The sequence below is a fragment of the Perissodus microlepis genome, chromosome 8, assembly GCF_051167445.1.
Source record: "Perissodus microlepis isolate ML-2025 ecotype Zambia chromosome 8, ASM5116744v1, whole genome shotgun sequence".
Classification (NCBI taxonomy): Eukaryota; Metazoa; Chordata; class Actinopteri; order Cichliformes; family Cichlidae; genus Perissodus; species Perissodus microlepis.
In genome coordinates, this window is record NC_140468.1 from 28872213 (window position 1) to 28881660 (window position 9448).

The window sequence follows — 9448 nt, forward strand, 5'->3', positions numbered from 1 at the left end:
TAAAATTACTCTTACTAATCTTTCTGGGTCACAAAATAAACTTTTAACATATTTTCAGGCGATAAAGTAGCTGTGTAAACATCAAATATCTGCTCGGTTTATCAAGATATGACATATTTGCAAAAGTGCTTCGACGTTTTCGGAGACGTCTGTTACCCACCAGCTCGATAGTTATCCAGGAGCTCGAGGGTCACTGAAGCCGCCGAGAACGGCACAACTCCTGGCACATCATTTTCAGATCACCGGGGACTTTTGCTAATCACGTTAAACGCAATATATAAGTCACTTAGACAACCTAAAAATGTTGTTGTTTGGCTTTTTTCAGTGTTTTATTTGTTCGTGAGTAAATCGGTTTGGCTGACATTAAAGTTATTAGATTAGATTAGATTAGATAAAACTTTATTAATCCCCCGGGTGGGGGATCCTCCTTGGTTTTCACACAGCTCAATACCATCAAACAGAAAACTGATTAAACAGTGTGTGAGACGGTCGAGAGTTTACGCCAGTGTCCTGTTATATTTTAGATAGCAAGGAGCAGATGGCTGAGTTTATTAAACTCCACCGGGACAGCGGTGACGCTAATCTGAAGGCGAGACCGTCCCATTTCACAGCTGTTTACTTCCGGCCTACCCGACCTCCTGAGGACCCGGCCCACGTAGACCGCGAAGGCCGGGTCCTCAGGAGGATGCAGCCCATGAATTTGGACACGACTATAGTTTCTAAGTTAGAAGGCTTTTTGTCAGGATTTAAACAGTAAATCGTTACATTGACCTTGCAGACCTCAGTGGATTTTTAACCAGTTTTTAATGGACTGTTAACATGATCCAGTTTTACCAGAGTTTAACTCAAGCTCATGTTTACAGACAGAATGATGACAGCCACGCACACACTACCAAAAACATAATATATTAAACATTACATTGATCAAAAGGAATATGACACCATTTCTTAATAGATTTATTAATCATACTAACAATACACATCTGCAAAATATGTATTCATTAACAGCATCCAGCCTGGCTCAAAGCCCAGAGGAGCGACTCTGAAAGAAGAAGAGCGTCTGTGAGTGAGACAGCTACAGTGATACCTTTAAGCACTGGAGGAGCAGCAGTGAGACAGAGGTGAGCGTCTGCAGACGTCAGAGCACCGTCCATCTCTCCCTTTACTTTCTATGCTGCCTTCCCTGCATGTGTCCACTAACAGTATACACGCAAATGCTAAATATATTACATGCTTTTTAACATTTGTTCATATCACTGAGAAGAAATTCATAAGGAAATTTTAGATGATTCATAATTTGAAATTAGGACTATGAAGATTCAAACCAGAAGATGTCCTGTTTGTTTCGGACCACTCTGTGCTGCTGGTTCGGTTTAATCGAACATCCTTCTCCCCTTGTGGCTCCCTGAGCCTGCTAAAAGGTTTCTTCCTTTTAAAAGAGCGGATTTCCTCTGTCGCCAAAGTGCTTGCTCATGGGGGTTGTTTGATTGTTGGGGTCTTCTCTGTGTTACTGCAGGGTCCATATCTTACAACATAAAGCACCTTGAGGTGCTGCACTGTATAATTAAAACTGACACTATGAACACAAACTGGACTCCTCAGAAAGAAAAACAATTATGATCGATGTAAATAAAAGTGCACAGACAAGCTGGATGGATATAAAATTATCGCAACTACTATACTAATTATAGTTAATTATACTAATAATAATATTCTACTCTTAGATTCTGCTCTTAGGCCGAGGTGAATTCATATCAGAAATATTATTAGGATGACTAGCATGGCCAAAGTCGACAGACTTAATCTAAAGCCAATCATTTTGTTTATAATCCTCAGAACAGTAGTAATAGTGATAAAATAAAATAGTAATAAAATCGTAATAACTCATAGTAATATTCTATAAAGATTTCTGGCTACAAAAATGATATTTTGTTGCATCCAAAGTTGCTAATAATAAATACAGTAAATAAAAGAGTAATAAGTCGAGCTGTAAGTCATGGACGCCTCCGCTGGCCTTTGATCCATGAGAACTGAAACTAAATCTTGAAGCACAGCACACGTGAAACAAAGCCGAGCATGTTTTTATTCTATCCTGATATTCAATCAAAATCTGAATAATTATGTGCAAAGACAAATCATGACCAAACACACTGCACTGGGAGTAGAGTACAGTCCAAAACATGCGAATAGCACGAGCCCCTCTGCTTATCCTCAGTGTATCCGAGTGGATTCTCCACCTGTAATGACTGTTGGTGAATCTGTGAGCGTGACTTGTTCTACACTCCACTGTGGCAGCTGCTCACTTCAATATGGTGCAACAGAAAAAACTGCTTCAAGCAATTTAATATTGATGTCAAATGTTCTTTGACAATAATATAATTTGAAGTGTGGCCTCACCCCGCACTCTCACTGCTGAAGCTGACACCAGCTGTGACTACAGAACAGATTAGGAATCACTGTCAACCTGTAGTAACTTTCCAAACTTTATTCCATGGAGCAGGATTCATTACATCCACGGATTAAAATGCAGAAAACTTCCCCAATGCTGTCTTTTGCTCACCATCAAATCACGATGTTTCCTGAACAAGAGCCCGAAGCAAACTGCACCAGAGACTGCAGATTTTCCTAAGAGCTTAAAGTTGCTGAGGGAAAGATTTAGGAAGAGCGCATATTTACTGCGATGTGCAGAACACCTGTTTCTGAACAGCTCCGGCCGCCCGCTACAAAACCTCTCTGAATTACGGTTCAGGGCTCCGTTAAAGCCCTTGTTCACATGCAAATTCCTCCCTCGCTCCCTCTTGAAAGCCTCCATCACTACGTTGTCTCCACCAGTGTGCACAACAATGCACGCTCGCCTTCTCGGGGACTCATCGCCATGTTCAACACCGATGTCTCTCTCTCGCCGTCACTCATCTTTTTCTCCATCTATCTCACATTCTTGTGTAGAGGAGGGATTAGGCTTCAGGAGGAAAGACTTATCTGTGCTGTCAGTACAGCACCTCCAGCAAAACACACACACACACACACACTCACACAGACACACACACACACACACACACACACACACTGCCAATATGTTTATTTTGTACCAACTAAAAACAGCTTGTAGTTGCTCCTGTACCGATACAGTTCTCGGGGGGTGGATAACAACTCTGCTTACAGGATTAGCTGCATGTGAGATTCACAGGCTTCTTCTAAAGAAGTGTGAAGTTCTGTGGGGAAACTTTGACAGTCAGAAGGAGATGAAGGGCAAAGTAACGTTCTCTTATGAAAACTGATGTTTACGGGAAAAGAAAGAATATCAGAGTACGTTGTTATTGTACACATGATCGGATGATGTTCAGTAATCAGACAGGTGCTGTTTTCATTCTGCTCTTGATCGTTTGACAAGTTATGGCAAACCTGTAAATTTGCATCTTTACTCAAACTCTGTCTGGACTCATTTTCCGAACATAAAGAAAATGAGATGAAGGGAAGAAATAAAGATGCCAGTCGTCTCACTGCCTGAAACAGCAGCAGCGTCTCCTGATGTGTTAGCGCTCACTGCTGCTCCCTCCTGAGAAGCCTCTTTGATGTAGGCGCACCCCGCTAAACTGTCATCCACTAAATCCTTATTGTGAGAGTAAATCCCGACAAAAGCCACGGATATCCTCCGCCTAACACTTCTCTCTGGAAGCTGGTGTCCTCCGTTTCACATTCTTTGATGCCTCAGGAAACACCGTCACGCAAACATGTGGAAGCTGAACATTTGAGCCTCTACAAATACTTGTTTGTAACTTCCTCGATGAAACTGCACACAGATCGAAGATATGAACATTTCTTTGTTGCTGTATTAACATATTCTGGACTGTCAGCCAACCAATATCAAACATGTCTGATAATATTCACTAACAACAGCACAACTGTTAAACACATGAGGTCACTGTAAACGTGAGAAGAGCAGAAATGTGAAGCAGTGGATTTGATTTGGACTTTGTCCCCTCTGAAAGGAAACGGCTGACAGAGAGGGGATGGCAGCAGTTATCATAATCGCTCTTTTAGTTCTTAAACTCTTCCCCATGCTCTCCGTCAGCATTGCACCTTACGATACGCCTCAGGTAAAATCTGACTTCTCATTTCCAAAATGAACTGACTGCACAGATGGTTACAGCGGGCGACTCCAGCCTTTCCTCACCCTTTGGTGACTGAGTGGGAAATCCCAGAGAACACAACAGAGTCAGAGTACAGTCACCATGTTGGTCACAACAGCGGCGTTGGTGTTTGTGAATGCTGACCATGCGGTGCAGCATGCACTGCTGTCTGAATGTGTCAACCAACAATGCTTAAAGAATAAAATTACAAACAAATTTAAAAAATACATTTTCAGCATGTCTGTCAGTGTGTGTTTGTTTTTAACACACACACACACCTCTTATCATTACTTTGTTTCTATGTGAGAGCCAGATAATATTTTTTGTCTAGACTGTTCAGACAAATTATCCCACTCACAAACGCACAATCACAGACACAGCCGTTCACACAGGACACTCTGTCTCCCACTGAGGAGCGCAGTAAAAACAGAAAGAGCATCTTCCTGGTGTGAGTCCTTGCTGTGCGTGCCGCACTGTGCCCACCTCACTGCTGTATTACCCACACACTGGTTAGTCAGGAAACAGCTCCCACGGCACTGAGTGGATGGAGGAGAGCATGTGCAGACAGCACTGTACTCACCGTGGTCAGGAGTGCTGCTTCCACTCTGTGCTGCCTCTGGATGTCTCTCTCTCACTCGCTCTCTCCTCTTCTGCTGCTCTGTCCGTCTCTTGTTGTTTTCCGTGCAGTCGCTGCTTGGAGAGACACGCCGCAGCAAATACACACTCCACTCTGATATACTGCTCTGATGAAATAACTGCTGCGAGTCAGAGAGAGAGGCTGAGGAAGGGAGGGAGAGAGAGGAGGGGGCATGAGAGAGAGCTGTGTGTGTGTGTGTGTGTGTGTGTGTGTGTGTGTGTGTGTGTGTGTGTGTGCGTGTGTGTTATTACTGTACCACACATCACCTATGCAGTATGTGTGTCTCTGGATTCACTTTGGTATATGTACTGGAACGTGTGTGTGAAAGTCAGCAAATAAGTAAACACACACACACACACACGCACACACACACACACGCACACACACACACACACACGCACACACACACGTTCCAGTACATATGCCAAAATGTTGCTGAACATGTTGTAAAGCCAACTCATTTCTGACAGAGAGACAACGATGAGGAACGACACACTAGAGCGTCTGTGTTTTTGTCTGTGTGTGTCGCTCTGTGACAGGTGCAGAGAAAACCAGCTCCTGGCCCCACTCCTCCCAGTTTGTCCTCATTAACCCCCATTAATATTTCGTCATTCCTCACAGTTTGTATTTGGAATCAAAACCTAGTTTGAGCAAAGAAAACTGAATAGAAAAGAATCCCGTCTTTGTAATTGTTCCTGCTCCTCCACACAGTGATCATGTGCCAGGTGCATGCCCAGGAACGTGATGCAGCTGCTCTTCTGCACAGCCCCACTCGCTCTGCACCTTGCTGCTAGCACGCTAAAAACACCACGATACTGTGACAACTGTAATGTTATTTGTCAAATATCTTTTCATCTGTCCAGTTCTAGTCGTATTAAAAAAAAACACAGATAAGATTCTCTCACATCAATCCTCTTTGTGAATAGCCCAGTTTGGGCGCTCACTGGCCTAGCCATGTGTCTGTGACTCCTCCTCGAGCCTCTCATGTTTCTGATGTTGCTGTCATTCACTACATCTATCACTGGTTAGCCACCACCATTTTGTCCGTCTGTATCTGGAAGTCCCACAGGATCTTAGCTCGGTCATTCTCCACCACCCTTGGGGGCGTGTCCCATTTTGACCTCGAGACTTCCAGGTTATACTCGGCACAGATGTTCCTGTACACTATGCCGGCCACTTGGTTATGGCGTTCCATGTATGCCCTGCCTGCTAGCATCTTGCACCCTGCTGTTATGTGCTGGATTGTCTCATCTTTACACAGCCTGGGGTCTTGCCTGGTGTGATAGACCCCAGCCTCTATGGATCTGTGCTCAGAGCTTGTTCCTGTGCTGCCATGATTAGTGCCTCTGTGCTGACAGCCAGCAGGGCGTAGATGTTGACTGTCCCATTTAGCTGAGTCCTCAGGACTTGCCTGACCCTCTGCAGGTATTTGGTGGTTGCAGCTTTCCTAGCGGCCTCTTCATGGTTCCCATTGTGAGATACTTGTAGCTGTCCTCAGTATCTGCAGTGTTCCTCCTGGTAGTGTGATCCCTTCAGTTCTTCTACACTTCTCTGCTCCGAATGACTTTCTGATGTCGTTGCTGAACATGTCTTCATGAAAACATACCTCAAACAAATTAAATCAAACTATATTATAAAATTACAGCAAAAATATTTTATTTTCTAAATCACGAGGGAATAAATGAAGCACTCCCCAACAAAAACACCGCAGTCTATAGTATGTACTCCTCTGACTTTGTCCTCAGTTGATGGCAGTTTATACTGGAATCATAATATTCTCCATTAAACCAGTTCCAACCTTCAAACACAGATCTGTTGCAGGATGGAGTCTGGTCACGGAGACCGTTTTTTAATATAATAAATTTTCAGTCAGACTGATATAAAAACTGTTTGCTGCCGACGCTCTGTCATTAAACGTGTCCACATTTGACCACATCGCTGCATTAATACAAAGTTTAAAGCATAGGCGTAGCTGTTAAAACCAGACAGTCCAGATGTGACAGAAGTGCACACGCTCAGTTTAATTCAAGTGGCCCAAGAAATTTACTGAATTAACTGTTTAAGATTTACAGCAGCTTCAACAAGATCAGTAATGATAAAAAAGACCCACAGCCTTTGTGAATATAAATACGGAGGGTTCACAAACCCTGCTGCTCTGAGATCAGTTACCACCTGTGCACTGTGCAGAAACAGAGCTAGCATTAACAAGTAACTAAAGTTTTGTCTACCAAGTATCTTGGTGATAACCAGTGTGTGTGCAGTGTGAACAAGTTTTTAGAAACTCCTTTAACAGGTTAGCAAGGAAAGCCACGATGATGGAGAGAGGAGCTGCTGCTAGCTGGTTTAATAAACCAGGCTGTGCTTTCACATGAACGTTTAAGAAAATATACCAAGTTACTCAGCTGTTTTACACCAGCTTCATTATTTCTAATCCCTTTAACACAGTTTTGTTTGTAATGCATTTAATTGACTCTTTATACATAAAGATGTAGGCCTGTTTTTCTGAGATATTTGGTCCTCAAATCTGTAAAATTTACCAGTAGTTCAATGTGTAACTTAGAGGTTTAAAAACACGCTCACAAAACCCACCAGAACAGCTATCATCAGCTCTGCTGGCTTCATGCTGACAGCAGAGAGGTGCATGTGGCTGTACACAGGTCTGCTCTGCTAATAAGGAACATGTTGCATTTGGAGGCGAGCCCTAAGAACATGCAGCAGTGATTTGTCCAAACAGAAAGGTTGCAGTCAGACTTGGTAATGAACACAAGAAGGCTGATCAGAGCAAATATCACGCTGCTTTGTGTGACCACGGGAAAAAACGTATACACACCAGCATGCTGTCCAACACTGTTGTGTCAGAGCTGCTGCTGTTCTTAGAGACAAGCACACACTGCTGACGGCAGCGCTGACAGGGTCTCCCTTCTCTCCCAGTTCCCTCACATGGATACTTGCTTGGTGTCACATTTAGGTCCATAGGCGCCCCCTGAAGTGTCCCTTAGAAACATATTATTATATTTTCTAAATCTACATAAATAGCTTGGTTCCTTAAACTTAGGAAACTGTGAAAGTGGAAATTAAATTAGACATCAAGTCACAAAGCTCACAGACAGGAACCTGCAGTCTCCTGGCTGACATCCTATTCATCGCTGCCTCCACGTGTGGACTTCATGGTTATTCTTGCTCTCACCAAGCCGTGATCAGTGAACCAGTACAATCATGCCAAAGGACGCCCTGTGCACCTCTGAGTCACCAGCAGCTTCCACAGCAGCAGTATTTGAGCCTCGGGGAATGGGAACAGATTGTACATGTGTACACACATATGTACACACAAGTTCATGATGTAATATCCTGTGCTGAGCAGGTCCCTGGAGGTCTCTTATCACAGCCAGTTCTCCACTTCACACAGCCTGAGGTGAACGATCTGCATCCTGCTCCTCCAGCTAAATAATCTCACCCCGCACCTTCCCCTCCTGAGGAGTTGGAGGGCCACACAGATACGATCCCTGCTAATGAGGCCAGCCGTGGGCTTTCAGCAGAGCCACCTTCCATCACAGTAACAACAGAGAAACTCCCAGTCTGCTCTACAGTCTGTGTTCTGATGCACAGTACTGACGTGTTGTTAGAGGGCTGGCACGAGGAGTAACGATAAGAATCAAACACGGCCACGTCTCACTTTCTTCACTCTGTTTTTCTCTGTCTCTTTACCTATCATCCCACCCCCGCTGTAAAGGGTCAGGGGATTTCGTGGGTGGCATCTGTAAATAGATAATCATCTCCCTCGGCAACATCGACTTACAAACACCAGGCAGGATTGTGTGTGCCCCCGCACAAACACACGAACAGGTTCTCTCTCTCCTGGATTAGTAAATAGGAGAATAACAGAGAGATAAGTATAGGCAGGGGGTTTGCAGTGTAACTGCCAGCAGCACTACAGACATACACAACTAAATAATGAAGCCCCATTTATTATTACTGCACATGGAACAAGCTGAGAGCTGTTTGAAGTGCTCTGGCTTCCCCTTCATCTTCCCTCCCTGTGATTCCATCCATCTCCATCTCGTAGTCACTCTCTCTCGCCTCTTGTTCTGTCGTCTTCCTTCTTTTCAGCATCTTTTGGATGAGCTTATGTGTGCGGAGAACAGCCTGCTTCTTTAAGAAGTGCACATGCTTAGAGACGGACCAAAGTGTCCTGAGATAACTTCTTTCAGCCATGCAGGGAAACTGGGTCAGTGCTGGAGATAAAGTAGGAGTAGCAGCCAGGGAACGAGCCGAAACACAGTTACGCACAAAAATAAACACAAATGATATAATGGCAACAGTGTCTACACTAGACAGACATGCACTCACCAGCCATTTTATTAGGTATACCCGTTTAACAGCACAAATATCAAATCAGCCAATCGCACTGCAGCAGCTCGGAGCATTTAGGCATGTAGACGCAGTCACGACAACCTGCTGAAGTTGAAAGCGAGCATCAGAATGTGAGGAGGGACTTTGCATGTTGCTGAGGAGTATTTCAGAAAGTACTGATCTGCCGATCTCTCACACCTCACAGAGAACGCGTGCTTTGTTGATGCCATCGCTGGGCTGAAGCCGGTGTCTGTCAATAAAACAGAATTATTAAAAGTTTAGAAATGAGACAAAAGACAGCAGCTCACCTGTCTGTGTGAACACACACCGT

General features: G+C 44.1%; 1 protein-coding gene across 7 annotated transcripts in view; it reads right to left on the reverse strand.

Moving 5' to 3' along the window:
- The window catches only part of LOC146382158 (RNA binding protein fox-1 homolog 3-like), a 530501-nt gene extending 525566 nt beyond the window's left edge, over positions 1-4935 (reverse strand). For 2 of the 7 annotated variants that reach the window (XM_084938507.1, XM_084938514.1), the window contains exon 1: positions 4711-4930. The gene's annotated coding sequence lies outside the window, so the exon portion shown is untranslated. Of the gene's footprint in view, positions 1-4710 lie in introns of all 7 variants that reach the window. The other 5 variants (XM_084938515.1, XM_084938511.1, XM_084938510.1 and 2 more) reach the window with 5 other exon arrangements.
- Between the last annotated feature and the right edge of the window lie 4513 nt (positions 4936-9448).